Here is a 23,797-nt window from a genome sequence, read left to right as displayed (position 1 = left end):
CCCAGCTGGCTCTGCTACCTGGCACGGGGAAAGGGAGGGGGCCGGGAGGAAGAGGCTGCTTTTCCTCCCTCTGTGGTTCTCTGCGTCACGGCTCGCTGAGTTGAAGCCCAGCCTGCCAGCTTCCTTGACAGAGCCTGTCGAGCACAAGAGAGGCGCAGACGTCTCGCAATGAGGTTCATGCTCATGCTTCCTCACAGCCAGTATCCCCAAGACCCGAGCACATGAATTCCCAGGGCCAGGAGAGAGGGGGAGCACTGTGTGTGTCACGAGTGTAGACTGAGTGTCTATGGAGCACCAGGGAAAGGTCCCACAATAAGGGGCTGGGCTCCCATTGGAGGGGAGCAGGGCAGAACACAGCCCAGGGCTGAATAAACCTAGGGGCAGAATCCCCCTCCTACTCTAGGAGATGGGGACTCCCTCCCAGGTCAGGGACTGGAGTCCCACTGGGGTGATCAGTGTAGGAGCCCCGAGCCCCCAAGACTGAATCACTATGGAGATTGAATTCCTCTCAGAACTGAGGGGTAGTGGTGAGATCCCACTGAGCAGGGAATTCAGGGGGTGACCCTGATATGGGGGTGAGGAAGGGGCTGTGGGTACCAGGGGAGACTAAAGATTTAGAAGTGCCAGATCCCCAGCTGGTGTAAATCAGCTATAGCTCCATTGGAGTCAAAGGGCCAGATCCCCATTGGGTGTAAATCAGTGTCTCTCTAGCGGAGTCAGTAAGCCAGCTCCTCAGCTGGTGTAAATCAGCATTGCACTATCAGAGTCAAAGGGGCCAGCTGGTGTAAATCAGTGTCGCCCTATTGGAGTCTATGCTCCACATCTTGCAAGGTGTAAATTGGCATCACCTCTGCTAAGGATCTGGCCCTTATTGTCAGTGGCAGAGCCATTGCTGAGGAGATACTGATGTGGTTGTTACGTAAGGCCCAGCCCCGACAGAAATAACCTGATCCATTTCAATCATAACCTCCCCTTGTCCCTGAGGCAGTGTGTTTTTTTCTCCCTGCTATATTTATTCTCTTATCGCCGCCTGCGGTCGCCGTTTGAGGTGAGAAAGTTTTCTGCTCAGTGGCAGGAAATTTGCAGCCAAACGCGCAGTGCAGCAAAAGCCCCAGAGCAGGGAGTGAACGGCACCCCCACTGCTCAGCGCCGGCTTGCTGTTATCTGCACAGCGGAGACACTCGGTGGGGACAGGACCCTGCAGGCACACGCATGAAAACCAGCACCGTTATCTGCACAGGGCCACTGCAGCAACCGACATACGGTGGCAGTTTAGCTTCATCTTGATGATTGCGCACCAGTCCCCTCCCCTGTGCACCTCCAAAGGTCACTGAGGCATTGCTCACCTGCGCTTCCTCGACTGGCACCAGGAACTGGCTTTCAAATGGCAGTTACTGAGAAACGGGCGCGCCAGAATTCCTGCTCTGAGTTAAACGAGAAGGTGAACCCCAGCCGGGCAAGTCGGGCAGTTCCTGGAGACGCTTGAGACTCACACAGAATCCGGTTCATGTGCCCATGATTTCTATAGCCTGGGGCTAAACACAGGGGCCAGGTCCTCGCTGGTGTAAATCAGTATTGGCACAAATTGAGCAATGTTGATTTACACGAGCTGAGGCTCTGGCCGTGTACTCCAATGGAGCTGTGGTTGATTTACCCCATTGCGGGGAGCTGGGCCACTGACTCCAATGGAGCTGTGGCTGATTTACCCCATTGCGGGGAGCTGGGCCACTGACTCCAATGGAGCTGTGGCTGATTTACCCCAGCTGGGGATCTGGCCCATTGACTCCAATGGGGTTATGGCTGATTTACACCAGCTGGCACCTGCTCTGCAGAGCCCAGGACTGAGATGGGAGCTTAGTCTCCACGGCCTGTTCAGCCCTCGGCTTCTCTGAGGAGGTTGCCAACAACTGGCTTTGAGCTTGATCAAAACTCATTGGGGCCAGTGGGATTCTGTCCATTGTCTCTGGCCCGTCCGGCCTGCCATGGACCTGTCCTGAGTCTCCTGATTAATTTCGCATGGGGTCATTTGGGGAATGCACCCTGCAGGTACAAACCTCGGTCTCCCATTCACACTGTGATCCCGGGGGCAACTGTTCTGACCCGAGGTGTGACGGGGCAACTGGACCGATCCATTCTCCCCCAGACTCCCCATGGCACAGCTCACCCCAGAGACACCCCCCTGCACTCCCAGAAGGGCATAGCCTGCTATTGCCTGTAAGGGAGTGGTGGAGGGGTGGGGAAGGGTGATCAATCATCCCCTAATTAATTTTCTGGAATTCAGTTCAAGTATGTTAATAAAGGAGGTCATTTCCCATCGACCGGCCAGCACTTCCACTGCGGGGAGAATTGCCCATCTATTCCTGGGTGCTAAGGCCCCTGGGGTGTGTTCCAGACTCTCAGGCGGCATCCCTCATTGACTGGCATGGGCATTGCGCGCTGTCTGGAGAGAGCAGGATTTGACCCCAGCATTGTCTGTTTTAATTGTCTCCTCTTCTAGCTCCCTTTGCCTTCACACCTCGTCCGCTTTTCTCCGCCCTGATCCTGCTTCCAGTGGAGTCAGCAGGAGCTTGGCCACTGGCTCCAATTCCTTCTCCCCCATGATACAGGGATCTAGACATGCTGAGCAGGGCTGAAGTCAATGCCATTACCCCAGGGAAGGAGAGGGCCCGATAGGCCCGATTCTGATCTCCTGTGCACAGATGGGGCCTGATTCTGCTCGCATCGCAGCTTTTCTCATGTGCAGGGGGCTGGATTTTCACTGGTAAACATGGGATTAAGAATCAAGCATATGGGACCTGATCCTCATCTGGTATAAATGGGCATAACCCCCCCCTCCCCCCCCGCCCCAAGCTTCAATGGAGCAACACTGATTTACACCAGCTGCAGATCTGGCCTGTTGAGGGACACAGGGGTGTACCCACATCCCCCCACCCCCGTGACATCCTGGTGGCAGTGCAGCAATACATGTCCCGGGTGCCCTGCTCTCACCACATGCTCCATCCCTTTCGGGCATTTCCTGCACTCACAACTATTGACAGGCTAAAGATTTTCCATGACACAAGAGGAAGTTTGCTTGCACGGGCCGGGTGTGTGGTACTTGCCTGTCAGCCGGCAAGGTCATGAGCTGGGGTTTGGAGGAGGGGGACAGAGAGAGCTTGGTATGGAGCTGCAGGCTACACAGCCCTGCTCAGTGCCTCCGGCTCCTGGGGCCAGAGCGGATGGGAAGTGGCATCTTGGAGAGGTTCCAACGAGGTAAATAACATTTTGAGCTTATGCCGCTGTGCTCCTTTCGCTTCTCTCCCCCACCCAGAGCTCGTCAGCAAACAAGAGCCAGTCCCTGCCACCCCACGGCCTGGGCAAAACTTGCAGGGGTGGGGATGAGGAGGAGATTGTCCGCCCAGCCTGGCAGCTGTGTAGGCCCAGAAACATCATGTTCCCAGGAATGGTAGGGAGTGCTGACCCAGGCTCTCCAGCCCCACAGGTGTCAGAAGCGCCATGGGGGAAATCCCTCCTGGCTCGATTCTTGGGCCATCTGCATAGAGGGCAGGGATACCGGCACTGAGGGGCTGCCCCTGTCTAGCACTCCCCCTACCATAGTCCCAGGTAGAATGGCTGCGGAGCACCTAAGCCGGATGTTGCTGACTACATCTGCTGCTTCATGACTGCGGGTCAATTCCGGTCTCTCCACTCCACACGTCCTGCGGCTGGGTTGCTCCACTCGAGCATGGGAGGTGTGGCTGAGCTGCAGCTGTGCTTGGGCTATTCCCAGCTTTAGCAATGGCTCTGGGAGCTGTGGGCAGCTGGGCATACATTAGAGCAGCCACACTGAGGTGTCTGGCCAGCCACAGGGTCTACAAAAGGCTGAAATATAAAATCCGAGGGGTAATTTCACACATGGTGGAAGATCACAGAGAAAGGCCTGTTGCCTTTGTGTCTAGCTCTACACAGAAAGTAACTGTGCTCAGGTTGACATGGATGCTCCGAGTTTAGTCTGGGGAGCTAAAAAGTGTCACCGCTATGTGGATGGGAAGTGATTTTCTTTGGTCACGGACCTTCAGCCTCCAGTTTCAATGAGCAACCCGCAGAGAGCAGCTCGGACGGTTACAGACAGGGGCAGGGTTCTCGAGTGCTCACTGGTAGGAGATCAAGTTTGAAAGCACCAGCCGCCAGCCCAGCAGCCAGCTGCTGGAACTAGCAGACAGGGGGCCAGCTTTTCCAAGTGATTTAGGTCCCTAAAGATGCAGCTGAGTGCCCAGCGGGATTGCCAAAAGCCCCAAAGCAGGGTAGGCGCCTAAGTCCCAGTAAAACCCTTTGTGGGGTTCACCAGTCGTGTACTTTAAATCCACCTTTGGCCCCCAGCCTGGGCCTGGGCCGAGGGCAGCTGGGCCGGAGCAGAGAGTCTGGGCCTTATTGCCGTGCTACAGAAGCACGAGGCAGAAGGGCGAAGGTTAACGGTGCAGCCTGACCGTGCTCTGACTGCAGTTGTTATTGCTGCATGGGACGGCCTTTAAAAAAGAAATGAGAGAAAAAGCAGGAGCTTCCTTCCCTAGGCCTCTGCAGACCGGGCCATCGCACGGGGCAATTCTACAGCCTAGATATGACGACCTGTGCCCATCCACCTTAGCAGGACCCCTCCCTCCTCTGAGCCTTAGGAGCTGCAGAGCTTCCTCCCTCCCTCGCTCCCTCCCGTGAAACCTCCTGGGTATATTGGGATCAATCCCCATCCCTTTCCGACCCCCCGTCAGCCCGCCCGTCTCGTCTGCGCACGGCTCGCACTGCACGGGCGTGTGCGACCTGGGCCTCTGGCGCTACCTACGCTGAGTGAAAACGCACTGGGTACGAGCAGCATGGAGAGAGAGGGGAGCAGTCGGGAGGTCTGATCCCAGGCTGGCAGCCAGGGGCTCCTTGCAGTGCGAATGACAGGACAAGATAGATCTACCCCTGCTGCCCTCGGACCAGTCAGTTAGGGCTGGCGGTTAGCAGCTAACCCCCTGTCCAGGCAGAGGTTAAAGCGGACTGGAGCAGGAGGGAGAGCTTCTGCCCCGCCAGCCCAAGGAGGAGGTGTTCCCCGTCACCCCTGTATTTAAGGATCTAAATAAGTGGCCACGTGGTCAGAGGTGCTGCAGCCCCAACCGCCCCCACTGGCTTCTGTAACTGATTGCGTTTGTTCCAGTTCATCCCTGCCAGAATAAAAGCCCAGGGGCCACGCGCATGTGAGATGGGGTGAGGCAGACCCCCAGCACTTCGTGGTCTCCCCTCAGACCCAGTTGAGATTGTGTGTGAGGGCGCAGAGCTTCCGCGCCAAGGAAACAGACAAAAGTGCAACTGAAAGCAGGGAGGGGGCTGCTCGGCCTTGCCCCCACATGGGAGAGGCTTTCCCTGGGGCACTCTCTCCCAGCCCTTCAGCACCAAGGAGCTCAAAGTGTGACTTTTTCAAATCCCTGAGCAATGTAGCTAGGTCGCCTTAAGTTTTAGGTGTAGTCCAGGCCCTAGAGATGGGAACGATCTGTTAGCTTCTCTGCCATTCAATCCCTTGGGGTCTGGTGCAGGCTTGTCTCCCACACTGTGCCAGATCCTTGGGGTCAATGGGTGAAGCTCCATGAAGCCATTGTAATGGGGCCGTGGAGACCCAACTCCCCTCTGGCTCCTTATCTCTGGCCTTCCAGAATAGGGCTGAGACCTGCGCCTTACTCCCCGGGTGGCCTTGGACAATCATTTCACTTCCCTGCCTGTCTGTTTCCCATCATCGTATATGAAGACACAGGCCCTGCCCCTAAGAGTGTACATGCTAAATAGCCAGCAACAGATGAGGGGTGAGAGGAAGGGGATGTAACGTACAAGCAAAGTGTTCATGGTCTTGTGAAATCGAGCTGTCTGTGTTTGTACGTATGCCCATCCACCACCATCATAGCTGTCTGGCAGATGTTATAATCCATCTTTCTTTCTTCCCCCCTAAGGGACAACACACACCAGAGTGGAAGAATGGTAAAACAATGACACAGCACCCACGGGCCAAACTCAGATCGGGTGGAAGCAGCTTCGGTGGGGTTTGCATGTAAAGGACAGCAGAATTTGCCTCTGTGAGACAGATACTGAGCTAGTGTAAATCAGTGTCACTCTACTGACGTCAGACAATTTGGATCAACTGGGGATCTGGCCCACTGACCCCAGTGGAACTGCGGCCAATTTAAACCATTTGGGGATCCATCCATGTACAGTTAGTGCCACGTTCCAATGAGATGCAGCATTAGATCCTTAGAGGGAAGGCAGAGGCTGTTTTCTGCCTTAATGTTCTCACTGCATTGCTCCTATCTCTATCTGATCTGTTGCTGAATTGCCTTTTATGAAGAAATAGAAAACTGTCACAATTGGGCTCAAACCCTTTGATCTCTGCACTGCATGAAGCACCTTAGCCTGCCTGCTGTGTCATTCTCATCCTTCTCACACACCCCTTTTCCTAATAAATGAAATAGTTAATGACAGCCACTGAAATCTCCAAACAAATCTTTCACTCCCACTTCCTTGGCTGGGTTTAAATTTAGCAGCAGCTTCAGCAGCTCTCATGAAATACAGTGGGGTTGCTGGGGTGACGGCTGCTCATAAATCATCCTACCAGCAAATCAAATCAGCAAAAATCCAAGACAGCAAAACACAGGGCTCGGTGTCACAGCCTGAAGCCCACTGACTTCAGTGGGAAAGGCTGCAGGATTGGGACTTTTACTCAGCTCTTTTGAAGTTGGGATCTGGCAGTTTCTACACAACCACAGCTCGAAATTTGGCCCTTAGACCTCTGCCTGGCTGCAAGGAGACTGGGGAGTGCAGTTAAAACATGGGCTGGTCCCATTGGATGCACATCACGTTGTTAATTGTTGCCAGATCCTGTCACACAGTGGAAATGACCTTCTAAGGCTGGGCTTTCGCCTCAGTAAATGGGGTGGAGGTGAAAGTTCTAGCTCTGAGGAATATGAACGGGTTAATTATTCCATGGGGATAATTCCATGGGACATTAGTCCCTGAAAATCAGGGCTGAAGGAAACTCAAAGAGCTGATGCTAAAAACTGATCCCCAGAAGACATAGAGGAGATGCTTTTTTATTTGGGTCATGGAATCATGGAAGATTAGGGTTGGAAGGGACCTCAGGAGGTCATCTAGTCCAACCCCCTGCTCAAAGCAGGACCAACCCCAACTAAATCATTACAGCCAAGGCTTTGTCAAGCTGGGCCTTAAAAACCTCTAAGGAAGGAGATTCCACCACCTCCCTAGGCAACGCATTCCAGTGCTCCACCACCCTCCTAGTGAAATAGGTTTTCCTAATATCCAACCTAGACCTCCCCCACTGCAACTTGAGACCATTGCTTCTTGGTCTGTCATCTGCCACCACTGAGAACAGCTGAGCTCCATCCTGATTTGTTTTTCATGTGATCAGTAGAGACGGATTCATGGGGCAGATCCCCAACTGGTGTAAATCAACATTGAAGTCAAGGGTTTGTACGCCAGCCCGACCCATTAAAAGTGAAATGAGAGAAAAACTCCCACCTTCGTAGCAGGATCATATAGAACACTGCGCTGAAGTTAGGGCCCGATCCTGAGAGAGTCAGGCTTCCTTGACTTTAAAGGCAGGTGCCGGCGATTGACACATGTCGGGATCAGGCTCTTAGAGCATTAAACAGAGAGGGGTTGTTCTTGCACAGATCTGGTTGCACAGTCATGCCTAAGCTATTCACCTAATGACTGATGGGTGTTAGTAACGCCACTGACCCCAAAGGATTTTGCAGCAGCCGTGTGCATCAGGGATGCTGCTGTTTTTGCACGCCTGGGGGGTGGGCGTGCGGGTATTGATTCTTTGCAGCAACAACTGCTCTGCCGCAGGAAGTGGCTCATGACAAACCCAAGCTGCAAGAGGTTTTTAACGATGCAAAGCCTGCAGAATTGGGGACAGATTTCCCCCCACCCACGCTTGCTCCCCTTTCCCCTCAGCTCTTTCTTCAAGCACGGCAGAGTCACGGAACTTAGAGAGACAGAGAATAGATCCTCTGGGGTGATTTGTCTACCCACCAGAGTCAACGGGTTTGTTGCCGCACTTGTCCAGTGCTTTGGTGGTTCTAGAGTTAAATTGCTCTGAAGGGGAAAGTATTTGCTGGAGAAAGAAAAAAAAATTAGATCCTCAGGAGGTGTAAACTGACACATCTCTGTGGAAATCCATAGGTGTTACGGGGTAGATGTATATACGGCCAGGCTGGTTTGATACTTCAGTTGTACACCTGGTAACGCCACCAAAATCAGTAGAGCTGCACCCATTTATGCCAGCCAGGGATCTGGCCCACTGACTCCAATGGACTTAGGACAATTTGCACCAGCCGAGGATCTGGCCCTAAATCTATCAGGGCTTTTGTAAGAAGGCAGTTTAGTTCCAAAAATGCTGATGTATCCAAATGCTTCTCAGAGCCTGATCCAATAACAAAACGGACAGGCACCTAATCACAATGGCCCTAATTCTCCTCTTGCCTATTTTGGTGTAAAATGGGAGTAACTGGTGTAAATCCAGAGTAATTTGCACCAATGAGACGCTGGTGCAAGTGAGTGAACGTCGAGGACCTGATTTTGCCCTGTGTTCCACCACTTTTACACTGGGGTAACACCATGGGATCCAGTGTAAAACTGGAGTCATACCATAGTGAGCCAGACTCACAATGTATCTAGCTGCTCTCTGAGAGGCTCAGCTGACAGTCCTTACTCATGCAAGCAGGCTCAATAAGTTGGATTCTGCTCTCACTTATACCAGTGCAGGTCAGGAGGGCCTGATTCTGAGCTTAGTTGGTGTAAAGCCAGATTGGCGTGACTGGGTCAACTCCCCAGCTGGTGCAAAAAGGCAGAGCCCCATTTAAGTTAACAGAGTGACATGCGACAATGACATACACCAGCTGGGGATCTGTCCCACTGATGCCAACAGCCTTACTCTAGATTTATACCAGTGTAACTGAGCTCATACATTGGACCCATTGACTTCAATTGGACCGAGTCAAGAATAAGGGTCCTTATTCTTATTTTGATAGCATTATTCCTCCCCACCCCATATGATTTTCAGGTGTGCTGGTCTGAGCTGCTAACAGGCTGCATGGGTGGTTGATTCACAAATGCTGTTCTCTGAATTTTTACTAGGTTTAGTAAAAGCCCAATCTCAAGCTTGGAAGCTTAAATTCATAATTTTGCTGGACACTAAAAATCACAGACACAATCAAGACACTGGATTTATGGCTCAGTATAACAATCTGTAACCCGCTAGCCCTGCTTTGTCCTAAAACTGCAGAGGTGTTAACTGCCCACTTCACCTTGAACGGTCTCTTACAAGGTGTTAACTACTTGTGCTAAACAATCTGTCCCACCTGGTATTTAGCTGTGACACTCTGAGTACCTTTCCCAGCCCTGAAGAAGAGCTCAGCATAAGCTCAAAAGCGTGTCTTTTTCACCAGTAAAAGATATGAGCTCACTCTCCTTGTCTCTGTACTATGTTTAGATCATTTGATCATTTTATTCTGATAGAGCTGTTACCCTCAGAATTTTGTACTGATTTGCAGCCCATCAAAGCCAGTGGGAGTTTTGCCTGAGTAAGGACTACACAACTATGTCTTGTTTAAAATTCCTTTGCTTAGTTATGCATTAAGGCTATTGGTCCAGAATTGGATAAATAACTTGTAACAAATTCTTCAGTGACTTTTGCCTATTTTCCTGTTCATAATTTTTCTGCAGATAAATGGTGAAATTCTCAGCTGTGCTTGTTGGCTGGAATCTCATTCACAAGTGTCTTCAGCAAACAAGTCTCAGCCTGCAGATTGCAGATGAAATGTGCATTGCAAAGATTCAAAAGGAGTACAATTTACCTCCCCCCCCAAGTGTAGGCATCACCTATGTGAGGGAAAATGAACCCTTTAGCACAAGGCTTATACATCGATGTCCCTCTTCAGCCCTGCAAAAAGGTGAATTTCACACATTAGATGGGTTTCAGAGTAACAGCCATGTTAGTCTGTATTCGCAAAAAGAAAAGGAGTACTTGTGGCACCTTAGAGACTAACTAATTTATTTGAGCATAAGCTTTCGTGAGCTCACTCCGATGAAGTGAGCTGTAGCTCACGAAAGCTTATGCTCAAATAAATTGGTTAGTCGCTAAGGTGCCACAAGTACTCCTTTTCTTTTTACACATTAGATGCTTACATAAACACCTGATCAAAAATTTTCAGCTGAATTTCTCCTTCTCCCCCCATCAGAAAATATGGTTATGTTGAAATTAACGTCTTCCATGGGAAGATGTCAGTTCAGATGTGATTTTTTTATTTTCTGATAGGGAAAATCAAAACGAAAGAATTCATTTTGAATCACCATTTCAAGATTAAATGAATTTTTCATTTTGATATGTTGATTCAAACTGAAAAAAATTCATTTTGAAAGGCTGATTTGACTCAAATTTAGCTTCAACTTAATATGTAGTTTTGCTTCAGTTTTTGGAAACAGAAAATTTTGGGGGAGGATTATTCTCAATTTGGGGGTTTTCAGGGTTATTCCCCTATTTGTCCCTCTATTTTATCCCAACCTCATTTCCACCACCACCCCCAACTATAATAAGGAGTAAAGGGTAAGAATGTGTGTGAAAATGGGGGAAAGTTAATTTTTCACAGCTTTTCTTTTTTACTATTTTCCACCTGGAAAAAATTGGAAAACACTAAGAAAGTAGTTTTCCTGCTACTTTTCACGCTCTTACTATTTTCAGATTTTTCCAGTGGAAAAAAGGGTGAAAGATAAAAAAGGAAAAGAAAGCGGGAAAATAAACCCCCAAATCCCCAAATTTGAAATGGAAATAAAAATCTTTCTATTTCCATAAACAGCAGTTTAAGTCAAAATTAAATGGAAATTTTCATTTTGAGTCTAAATGTAAATTCCTGTAGAAAACCCAAAATGTTTTTATTTTAAATAAATTTGAAAGGTGATTTTTCCTGAAGAAAACTGTTTAGTTTTCTAGTTACCTAGTTAAATCATGTTTATCCTTTCTGATCCCTTATTGGTTAGTTCAGGGTACATTATTAATGACAAAATCCTAAGTAATTCACAATTTGCTCTGTTATTGGATAGTTATATACACTTGGGGTGGATGCTTGAAAATTCAAGTGAAACGCTCATTTTGTAACTATTGGAGCTAGCAAAGCTTTAACATTTTAATGTTTGATCATACTTCATAATAAAAGGATGTTTATAAAATTAAATAATTAATAGATCCCATAAGCATATTAGAGACATGAGTAGCATGTGTTAGAGATGGTTATAAGTACATCAGTCACTCTTTATATTATAAGCAATCTATTGAGCTAGAGTGAGCAAATGTTTGTATTAAAAGGTGAAATCGAAATGTTCTTTCAAAGTCATAAATAATTTTCAGTGCTAGTCAGGTGGAGCGTGTCCAGACCAAAAGAATTGCTTGCTTTTTTTCTTGTGGTCCACTCTGCGTCAGTGATGCCTGTGTTATTGGTTTGCCCTAATGATCATCTAGAAATGCTGGAAACACACATTTTCGGTATTTATACCCTGTAGCTATGGCACTGCCTTTTTATGGACTGTCTGAAAGTTGGATCTGTTACAGTTTTCAAATCAGCACTGAAAAGGTTCGTGTTCAGTTGTGCAGTTCAAGTAGTTTAAGACCAAAGTTCAGCTTTGGTTCAAAAGAAGTGTTTTGCAAACCCCTGTATTAATAGCCATGTTCTCACGAGGCAAAAAGAACCCAAAACAAACCACTTCATTGAAAACAGGATATTTTTGCCTTAACTTTCCCTGGCAGTGTTTGCAACCAACCTAAACAGTGTGGTGTTAGCTATGCCAAATGCACAGTGAAATCGACAAAAAACTGACGTCCTCTTTTCATTATACAAAAGAGTGAAAAGTAAAAATTAAACCAACAGACTAAAAGGTGAATAATGAACTGAATAGTTTAAATTTCTGTAGTTAGAGTAACGCAAGATCCTAGTAAGGAAATGGGCCAGATATTCAGGTGGTGTAACAATCCAGCTCCATTGATTTCCATAGAGTTATGTCAGTTTACACCAGCTGGGGCTCTGGCCCCAGAAGTATTTAAACAACTCATTCTGTAAATGTCTGAGGAGACCTCTGAAACCTGGAATATTTGGACTTCTACAAACCACTGGAAGTTAGGAGCTTAAATACCTTTGTGGATTTGGGCCCAGGTGAACAAAATTCACTTTTGATATGAATTTCAGAGTTGGAGAGTTAATACAAATGTTAGGTGACCTGAAATCCAGTTAACCAGGGTTTGGATAAGGTTTTACTTTATATGGGTTTGAACGTTACAGTGTCCCTTTCAATTGGGTTTGAAATGCAGATCAGCTTGGCCTTTTATTTCTTCAGGTGAATGGTGTATTTATGCATTATGTGATATTATTATTATTATATCTTTATTGAGACTGATTCTCATTTACACTAAGGCAACTTTACACTGCTCTTGCCGCATAAAGAGGCCTTAAAGTGAGTGAAGAGCAACCTTAGTGTAAATAGGAATGAGGTCCATTAGTTGTGATCACTACATTTCTTCTGGTTTCTGGGAGCAACTTTAAAAGAGATTGTTGTCTTGATGTCTCTCTTTCAGAACCTGAAACCAACATGGGCTTGAAGAGCTACCTAGACTGAGGGCGCTGGCAAGCTGATGCCAGTCAAACCGGAATTTGGATTCCATCTGCAAAGAGCAGTCTGAGACCAGATCCTCAGCCGGTATAAATTAGCACAGCTCTATTAAAGTCAATGGAGATATATGGGTTTACCCCACGTAGGGATCTGGCCTGAGATTTAGGTTTGATGATGCTTTCAGTGCTTCTCTGAAATGGGGATGTAATAGCTGTTGGTGCTAAAAGATGTGTGTGCAGTTTTTATGCTTGGAAGAATTTGATTTTTATTGGTAAATGGCAGTAAACATTGATTTCACCGAACACACACACTCACCCACAAACACACACACATCCTGATGAAAAAATATTTTAATTGATAATAACAAACGGGCAGATAAGCAAAGTAAGAAAAATGCTGCTTGAAAACTTATTAAGGGCATATTTCATTTGTACATGGTGACAGAAAGACAAGGTGGGGAAGGTAATATTTTTTATTAGATCAACTTCTGTTTGTGAAAGAGACAAATATTTGCACTGTAAAAAAAGAAGAAATAGTATTTTTCAACTCACCTCATACAAGTACTGTAGTACAATCTCCATTGTGAAAGTGCTACTTACAAAAGTAGAATTATTTTTTGTTACATAACTGCACTCAAAAACAAAACAATGTAAAACTTCAGCGCCTACAAGTCCACTCAGTCCTACTTCTTGTTCAGCCAATCGCTAAGAGAAACAAGTTTGTTTACATTTACAGGAGATAATGCTGCCCACTTCTTATTTACAATGTCACCTGAAAGTGAGAACAGGCATTCTCATGGCACTGTTGTAAAATAAATTCAGAAGTGTACACTTTGTATTCTGTGTTGTAATTGAAATCAATATATTTGAAAATGTAGAAAAACATTCAAAAATATTTATAATAAATTTGAATTGGTATTCTATTATTGTTTAACAGTGCAATTAATTGCAACTATTTTTTTAAGCTAGTTAATTTGTTTTGCACTAATCATGTGAGTTAACTGTGATTAATTGACAACCCTATTATAAACCTTTAGCTTTTTGAATCTCAACATCTGTCATAAATAATTATTGTGTGACCCCCCCATTATCTGACTGCCCCATCATTTTCTGCAAGTGTGAAAATTTTTAATTGACGTCAGAAAAAATGCTTAGAAATGAACATCGATGTTCTCTGTCAAAACTATAAACAAAAAATGGAATTCTGCCACAACTAAATATTGTGTGTTGTGAGTATTTTTTATTATTTGTAAATCCATCTGATTCAGCATTTAACTCCTGATTTACACCACTGTGAATGAGAGACGAATCAGCCCCATGATCAAAGTTAGGATTGGGGTTAAGGTTAGGATTACAGTTAGATGACTGTCATGCAGATAGCAAGACAAATGTTACCTGACTGTGTCGGTGTCTGTATGGGATCAACAGCGATTAAATCATCATCCAATAAAATGTACTAACAGGTACAGGTCAGAGCATGGCCCGGGGAAGGAGAGATTGCCTCCTATGTTACCAGTAAGGTCTCAGCCTCTTTCCTCCAAGCACCTGACAGACTGGGATCTTTATAAATCTTTGCCACAAATAAGCGCCACAATTTCAAGGGTTTGGGAAAAATTTTGCCAACCATCCATCCTATCTCATCCACCCATCCCACCCCATCTCACTATCCCATTTAATGAGACAAGGTGAGGGAGGTAGCTCTTCTTGTAAGCTCAAAAGCTTGTCTCTCTCAACTACAGAAGTTGGTCCAATGAAAAGTATTACCTCACCCACCTTGTGTCTCTAATATCTTGGGACCAACGTGGCTACAACATCACTGTATATCCCATTTAATCTCATCCGTCCTTCCACCCACCCTCAGCCTATCCAGCAATTCATCCACCCATTCATCCATTCCACCCCATTTCATTTCATCCACCCATCCCTTCCCAGTCCAGCTGATCATTCCATTTTATCTCATCTGTCCATCCATCCATCCTACCTATTCACCCCATCCACCCTTTCTTTCTTTCTTTCTTTCTTTCTTTCTTTCTTTCTTTCTTTCTTTCTTTCTTTCTTTCTTTCTTTCTTTCTTTCTTTCTTTCTTTCTTTCTTCACTGTTGGCTGCTTCGGCTTTGTTGCTATTCTGGTGCTTCCTCTAGCTTTGCGGTGTAGGGCAAAATCTCCTTTGTTCTGGGGCTGCCAGACCCTCTCCGAGTTGGTAAACAGCTGAAGGATGTGGCAGAGAGTGAATTTTCCACTAAGGCTGGTTTGAACTAGTCCCGTCAAGGTAGGTCTCCCTCACCCCCCCATCCCAACACCACGTCACCTCTCCCCTCCCCCCTCTCGCAGCCTGCAAAGCAACCCCAGTGAGTGTCAGTGCTTCAAAACAGCTTGACGGGGAGAAGGGTCTAAGCAAGAGGAAATGAACTCCTCCCCCAGCACACACAACAGGGGACTGGTACCACCAGGGCAGGAAATGGAAACCCACAGATGGAGCTGATAAAATTGCTGAGGGCATGGCGAGGGGAGATCCATATCAGGGCTTAGGTTTCCAGTGGAAACAGCTCCCCTGGCCTACTGCACTGTGATGTATTCTGCTGGGTGTGTAGTGTCATGTGCTCAGGTGCCATGGTGATGGGGCTGGTGGAGAATCGTGGACAGAGAGCGAGCTGGTCATTGATCCTAATGCGCTGCATGGTGCTTTGCTGTATTGCACTTGGCCGCAGGGCATGCACCACCTCAAGGCGAATGCATGTTGCTGTCACGGGGCATTGCGTGCCACCTGCCGTAGTTAAGGCTGCACAACAATTTCCATTCTAACCCCTAATTGATCCGAACTACTCCTGTACAGTAGATGTCTTCACTGAGGGCCCCACTGGTGTCAAGGGCCGTTAGCGTATATGCTTATAAAGGGAGCAGCAAGTGACGCCCGTCCCCTTAACAGAAGGGCAGCAGAGAAAGGTAGACCTTGAGCCAATGTCTGGAAGCCGAAGCTAGACAAATTCAGACTGCGATTAAGGAATACATTTTTAAATTGTAGCCACTGGAACAATTCGCCAAGGGTCGGGGTGGATTCTCCATCACTGACCATTTCCAAATGAAAATCAGATATTTGTCTAAAAGATCTGCTCTAGGGATTATTTTGGGGAAGGTCTGTGTTATACGGGAAGTCAGACTAGATGATCACAACAGTCCCTTCTGGCCTTAGAATCTACGCAACTCCACAGCTGTCTAGTGTCAGCTGCGTGGAACTTGATGGGAGAAGCACAAGTTGCGGGGGGGAAGAATTTTGGAGGCGACATGAGGAAGTTGTGTCTGTGTGCACATGGTTGGAATGCTCCCTGCAGTTGCAATGTTTCTGGAAATAGTTCTCTTAATAAAGAATCTCTTTACTTTTAGAAACAAAGAGTCCTCTCCTGTTATAATCCATTATACATGAAACACCTGGGACGGCTTTGCTCAGGAGATCACAGACCTGGGTAGGTGATCTTTCTCCATTCTTCCTCATAAGACCTAGTGCTGGGGTTCTGGGGATCGGGACCACCCCACTAGGGTTGTCAACTTTCTAGTCACACAAAACTGAACATCCTAGCCCTACCCCTTCCCACAAGGTTCTGCTGCTTCCCTGAGGCACGGCCCCCGCTCAATACATTCCCCCTCTCTCGGTGGCTCGCTCTCCCCCATCCTCATTCACTTTCACTGGGCTGCGGTAGAGGATGGGGTGTGGGAGGACGTGAAGGCTCTAACTGGGGCTTTGGGGTGGGGCCAGAAATGAGGGGTTCAGGGTGCTGGAGGGGCTCTGGGCTGGGGCAGGGAGTTGGGGTGTGGGAGGGGTGAGGGCTCTGGCTGGGGGCGCGGACGCTGGGGCGGGGCTGGGGATGAGGGATTTGGGGTACAGGATGGGGCTCCAGGCTGTGGGATGGAGCTGAGGGATTTGGAGTGCGGGAGGGGGCTGTGGGTTGAGGCAGGAGGTTGGGGTGTGAGACGAGGTGAGGGCTCTGGGCTGGGGGTGCTGGCTCTGGGGAGGGGCTGGGGATGTGGGGTTTGGGGTGCAAGAAGGTGCTCCAGGTTTGGGGGGGTTCAGGGCTGGGGCAGGGGATTGGGATTCAGGGTTGGGGCGTGAGCTTTCCTCAGGAGGCTCCTGGTCAGCAGCACAGCATGGGGGATAAGGCAAGGCTGCCTGCCTGTCCTGGCACCGCGCTGTGTGCACCCCGGAAGCAGCCAGCAGGTCCGGGTCCTAGGTGGAGGGGCCAGGAGGCTCCACGTGCCGCTCTTGCCCGCGGGCACCCTAACTCCACAAAATGTGAGAAATAGTCTGTGATCCTGGAATACAGACCATGCTCTAATGTGGCAGATGCACGGGGGGCGGTCAGAGTTAAGGTTACGCACTCGACCTTAATGTTGGCATAGCTTTGCCATGTAATGCAGTTTTCTGTACTGGATCCTGTATTACAGGGCACTGTCTTGTAGATCAGTGCGTTTGATGGTGTATCTGAGAAAACATATACACCATCTGCCCTGGATTAGAACACTAGAATGTGGTGCAATAGAACACATTCCTGTGCAACGTATCTTTTCAATGCATTTGCTTGCACTATGCTGCAGTGTACTGCGATGCTTTTGATCATAATCCATTATAATGCAGTACACTGGGTGGTGTTAACGTGTATTGTGGCAGGCACAATGCAGTATTGTGCACTGCATTGTATTGCAATTCTGCTTTCTTCCCCTGCTAGTAAAGGAATGAGAGTAGGTTGCTACAGCAGTGCTGGAAGGATTTTAAACAACATAGCTACAAGCAGAGGGCTGAGGCTGTACTGGCATATTTCTTCCAGCCTCCGCAAGTATCAGGTAAACTGCTGGTCTTTTTACCGCCATGTCCTTCAACCCTGCTTGTGAGAGAGACACGATGGGGTTAAAGCACAGCGGATGGGGGAGGGGGAACTGAGCTCATACCTAGCAGAGCAGCAGTGATAGGAGGTTAAGGTTATAATGCCAATCCAGGCTCAGCCTAGTGTGTGAAAGCATAAGAGGGATGTTGCTTTTTCTTAGCTTGGCCTGTAGATGGCAGGAATGGCCGAGGGAATTTCTGACTGTCATGCTTCTTCTGAGAGGCCTTGATCCTAATCCCTTTGAAGTTGATTGGACAGACTCCCATTGAGTTCAATGGGCTTTGGATCAGCCCCTAAATTGCTAACTCCAGGAATGTGCAGCAGGATCACCTAGGAGCTGGGGAGGAGGGGACCCCTTCAGGGCAGAGTTAGTTCTGTAGAGTCATGGAAGAGCCAGAGCAATGCCAACCAGGGGGTTAACCCTTTGAAGCGCTGAGTGCCCTCAATTCCCACGGATCCCAGGGAGAGAAGAGAGAGCTCAGCAGCCCATGCACCATGTTAGTTTGGACCTTGGAGGTGCTAAGATGATCCGTCCGCTGGTCAACATGAGAGTCTGGGTCTCCTTATTGCCCCTAGTCGGGCACAGAATCGACCAAGCTTCTGCATGGCACAGCACAGTGCAGATATTACACACGCTGGCCGGCGGACAGCAGTGAAAGGGGAAACCGCATCCTGTGACGGTTACACAATGACTGGGGGGGAGGGGGGGCTTTGTGTGTTTATGTGGAGGGGGGTAGAGACAAGGTAAAAACCAGCAGTGCGCATTTCATCGTCTCCTAAATTTTCAATGCATCGCTGGTAAAGGTGACTCTGCTGTCCGATGGCCTATGTTTTCGCCTGTAATACTGCACCTATGCATTGCATTTAATAAAGGAAAAGGCTAGAAATGGATCTGTGTGTTGGCAATGAGTCCTTGTTTGTTGAATTGGGACCCATCTTCTGGTTCCTTGCCATTTTACACTCATTTTGGTATTTCATTTCCGTGGGATGGGGGGATGGAATTTGAGGAAAAAGAAAACCATGGCTAAATGCTTGGGAACAGCCTGAGTGCTACCAAATCAATTTAGCAAGAGTCCACCTTGAACAGAGTCCTTTTGTCCTTAACCAGGGTATCCTTAACTCAGGCAACCTTTGCTGTGCACATCCTAGGCCAGCTCTCTGGTGATGGCTGAGCTATGCACAGCACTACTGGGTGGGGGGGATGAGAAAAGGTGGCTCTAAGCCATCTTTCTGCTCCAGTGATCCTGGGATCAGCTGCTCATGGTGGGGGGTTGTTTAAGCCCCTTGTGTAGCTTGGTGCAGCCTAAGGGCTATTCTAAATGACCGAGTAAGCAGGGCTGTCCCTACGGAGGTGCGGGGCCGAGGACATAGGTGCTGAGTTTCTATCTGCTGGGGAGTGCTTTGAATTTAACATAATTTGTTGCATTAGGCACTAATTAGTTAGTTGCATTTCATCCTTATTCATCTTTATTTTTCTTTATTTTTCATTTTTATATTTCTGACTTTTATGCCTCATTACTTGTATTCACTTAAAATCTCTCTTTGTAGTTAACAAACTTGTTTTATTGTTTTATCTAATCCAGTGTGTTTAAATTGAAGTGTTTGGGAAACTCCATTTGGTGTAAGAAGATGTGTGCATATTATTTCTATTAAAGCAATAATGAACCTTATCTAAACTTGTATTGTCCAGCAGAGGGTTGAGAAGTACAGGACATATAACTGGGGGGGAATCTAAGACTGGGAATGAGTTGGGGGTCGCCCTGCAGTATAACCCAGGCTGGTAAGAGCCAAGGTGTGACTGGCTGGCTGTAGCACACACACAGCCATAGCTGGAAGTGACTTGCATGAGGGAGGCTGTTTGTGAGCAGTCCAAGATGGGGGCTACTGCGGCAAAGCATTGTAAAGGGCACCCCAGGCTAGAGGGCAAGGGTGACACCACTACTTATTAGTCTGGGTTGTATCCTGGTATGTCACACTGGTCAAAAGATCTAATGCGCTGGTTTTCTTGCTGCGCTCATGTTGGCGTATGCTCAGTGGTCTTAACTTTTGGCTGCGCATGTCACGGCTGGGGGCACGCCACGGCCCAGCCAGCACCTGGGTCTCACTCTGTGTGTGCGCAGCATGCCAGGTCTCTCGGCATTGGGGACCGGTTGGGAAATGGGACCCAGAGGGCGAGGCTCTCCCTGCTGGCGGAGAGGGTTATAGAACACAGGGACTCCTCAGAAGGGATGGTAGGGGGGCTTCCTCAAGGACTGAGGCTCTTGGGCGGGGATGGGTGGAGGGGTTCATGGGCCAGAAGGGTCAGACTGCTGGGGGGCAGAGCCTAAGAGGTCAGGCTGGGGAAGTGGGACAGAGCCAGTGGTCAGTTTTTCTGTGCCTCAGAGGCAGCAACCCTGCCTTCCAAACATTACTTTCTCTCTATCACTATCTCCTAGGTGCTTGTCCATCTTAGACCTCCCAAAATCTTAAAGGGCCACTCCCTGTCATGGGGGTGGAGCAACCCCTAGGCCCCACTACCCATATCACAAGATGTTTGTGGCACCTTAGAGACTAACCAATTTATTTGAGCATAAGCTTTCGTGAGCTACAGCTCACTTCATCGGATGCATACTGTGGAAAGTGTAGATCTTATTATATACACTCAAAGCATGAAAAAATACCTCCTCCCACTCCACTCTCCTGCTGGTAATAGCTTATCTAAAATGATCACTCTCCTTACAATGTGTATGATAATCAAGTTGGGCCATTTCCAGCACAAATCCAGGTTTTCTCACCCCTCCCCCCCCCACACAAACTCACTCTCCTGCTGGTAATAGCTTATCCAAAGTGACCACTCTCCTTATACACAATGTAAGGAGAGTGGTCACTTTGGATAAGCTATTACCAGCAGGAGAGTGAGTTTGTGTGGGGGGGGGGAGGGTGAGAAAACCTGGATTTGTGTTGGAAATGGCCCACCTTGACTATCATACACATTGTAAGGAGAATGGTCACTTTAGATAAGCTATTACCAGCAGGAGAGTGGGGTGGGAGGAGGTATTTTTTCATGCTTTGTGTATATATAATAAGATCTTCTACACTTTCCACAGTATGCATCCGATGAGGTGAGTTGTAGCTCACGAAAGCTTATGCTCAAATAAATTGGTTAGTCTCTAAGGTGCCACAAGTACTCCTTTTCTTTTTGTGAATACAGACTAACACAGCTGTTACTCTGAAACATGTCACAAGATGTTTGTCAGCCTTTTTGCATTTTATTTTTTTAAACGGGCTAACTTTACACCGGAAATGCTGTTTCAACACAAAAAGAGTGAAACAAAACATTTCAACTCATTGAAAACAAAATTTCCGCAGTCGAAACTCTCCATTGAATTTGAAGAATAGTTTTTGGACCCTGAAAAAGACATGTTTTGGCAGAAAAAAACGATAAAAAACCCCACCCCCAATTCTAGTTGTGTGGCTCATTGTTGCACACACGTTGCTGTAGTCATTCTGAACAGGAGAGAGTCAAGATCCTGCCCACACATCAGCTGAACATACTCAACTGGTGGATAGCCCCTTCGGCTGACATTCAGCGTAAGTCCTACAAGCGAGATACGTACTGTACGATATCAGTCTGTAGGGCCGTCCCAAGCTATTCTGGGGCCCTACAAAGCCCCCCCATGGGGGGGCAGGCATCTGCGGAGGGGCGGGGCTGGCTTGGGGGGGTAGTGGGGCACCACCCCCCAGCACTCACTGGTGGTGGGAAGTGCAGCGACCTGGCCCCGGCCGCGCCGCCGGTGAGTGAAGGCTCAGCCCTGCTGCAGTCCTCAGGGGAGTGGGGTCAGAGCAGGGGCGGGAAGGGGTGGGGTGGGGGCGGAGCAGGATGGGGGCTTTGGGGAAGGGGTGGAGTGGGAGCAGGGCTGGGGTGGAGCAGGGGTGGGAAGAGGCAGGGCTGGGGCTGGAGCAGCACGCAGCTGCGCAGGGCACCAAGAAATTTGGTGCCAAATTTCCTGGTGCCCTATGCAGCTGCATAATTTGCGTATGGGTAGGGATGGCCCTGTCAGTCTGGCCCCACGTGCGCACTCCCCTGGAGCCTGGGCTTTTTCTGATAGGTGACTTGACATGCAGTTCTGTTGAGAAGCGATGATGTATTGTCGAGATCTACACCTCATGTGGCAGCGTGACATTATTGACATAAACTGTGACCGTATAGATCATTGTTGCAACCAGGGTCCTGTGGTTGCACCGGTTCAGTAGAGAGGAGGCCAAGTGGGGTGTCTATGGAAAAGTTGTAGTTTGCTCGTTATGATTATGCTGTCTGTATCATTTTTGAATTTGAAGTTATGAATATTGGCTATGTATTTGTTTGATTCTAAGTAGCCTCAGAGAAGCATTTGGTTAGCTTCTTGAGAAAGGACTATTCTCAGTAAGTGCCCAATCAAGAAACACTTAACTGACAATGACAACTGACAATGGACTTTGGGAGAAGCCAATCCACATCTGAGCTTTCCTCCGAACGTTCAAACTAACATGTAAACAATGGTGATGTGTCTTCTTACATTTATTTTGCAAAAAGAAAAGGAGTATTTGTGGCACCTTAGAGACTAACAAATTTATCTGAGCATAAGCTTTTGTGAGCTACAGCTCACTTCATCGGATGCATTCATTTGTTAGTCTCTAAGGTGCCACAAGTCCTCCTTTTCTTTTTGCAAATACAGACTAACACAGCTGCTACTCTGAAACCATTTATTTTGCAGAGACTCAACACTGAGAGGAAGGAAGACAGGAGTGAGCTCTGCAAACTGGATTTGTATCTTGCTTGCAAACTTTCCCAGTTCTAGCAGATCTCCAAAGCTGCACATCCGGTAGTCTGAATATTGCCTGTGAAGGGATCATTCTTCCCTGAGGATGCTAAAGCAGTAGATCAAATCAGAGAACTTAGGAAAGGACTTGAGCATTTGGGCACTCAGGAGGAGTTCAACTGCTGTAGCTCAAACCACTGGAGAGAAATTAACAAGGCTCTTACTTAGAGGTGGACAGATGCCAGCTCAGGTAATTGCAGCTCGGCCTTGTCTGGAGCTAACCGCAAGTGAAGAACCCCCCCTATTGCATCACCAGCCTCCCATGGTGCTATTAACACAGCCTGCGCCCCGTTTAGCTGGCAAGAGCTGGCAGCCGTTCCCCAGTGGATATCTCTACAACGTGTATAATGATGAACAGGACTATTTAATCCTTAACTTTGATAGGCTGAGATCTCCCTCTGGCAGAGATAGCATGGCCAACCCCAAGAGTTCAGCACATCATGAGGCAGGCTCCAAAAATAATCACAGCATTGGCTTAAAAATCATGAGATCTGAAAAGAAAATCTATGAAATGTTGGCTTCTTTTTCTTGGCCTTCTGCTTTCTGAGCCTTTGGGATTCCTCTAAGGTTTTCCCTACACCCATGAGGGCCAGAGACTTACTTTTATTTGTAAAGAAAAGCTGAGACACTCCCCAAAATCACATGAGATCAGGTGCTTGAAGGAAAACCCCACATATTGTGAGACTGAGGCTGAAGTCCTGAGAGTTGGCGACACTAGTGGGACTGCCCTGGCCTCCATTAGCAGAGAGAAGCTGTGGGCTCTGGTGTTTATTCTAAGCTCAGTATTAACGGATGCACTTCAGAATTCTTGTTGGTATCAGTCACTGCTGGATTCGCTGTCAGGCAGGGGGTGTTAAGGGAATTGGTGCTTGGGTGAGCTGAGGAGCCTCTTTCAGGGTCTCTTTCAGGGTAACAGTCCCTCCTTTCTGTTACTGCCTAAAAGCTATTTTTACGGATCAAGCCCTGTTCCCAATGGGAAGTGGGTTAGCCTGGAGTAATTGGATGGCAAACAAGAGCATCTTCCCTGAGGCAGAGCTTACCCGGGCCCAGCCCTCCTGAGCCACTGCGCAGCTCAGGAATGAGGGTTACATTCTGCGACCCCGATCCCTGGTGTAATGATCTGACAGCCCAACGCAAAGGTGACACAGGCCCGGGGTTTGACCCAGAGCGAATCTGGGAGGAGCTCCAGGGCCTAGTGCTCGGTGAGGCTCCTGGGGTATCACAGGCTCACAGGCAGCCTGGCTACAAATTAGGCTTCTCTCTCTCACAAACACACTAAAGGCCAGATCCTCTGCTGGTGGCAACTAGCACTGCCCATGTGGGGATCTGGCCCCATTGATTCCAATGAGGAGACACCGGTTTACACCAGCTTGGATCTGGCCTGGAATTTTACTCTGCCCCAAAGCCA

The sequence above is a fragment of the Lepidochelys kempii genome, chromosome 6, assembly GCF_965140285.1.
Source record: "Lepidochelys kempii isolate rLepKem1 chromosome 6, rLepKem1.hap1, whole genome shotgun sequence".
NCBI classification, from domain to species: domain Eukaryota; kingdom Metazoa; phylum Chordata; order Testudines; family Cheloniidae; genus Lepidochelys; species Lepidochelys kempii.
The sequence above is the reverse complement of the archived record's forward strand: the minus strand, read 5'-3'. Positions refer to the sequence as shown.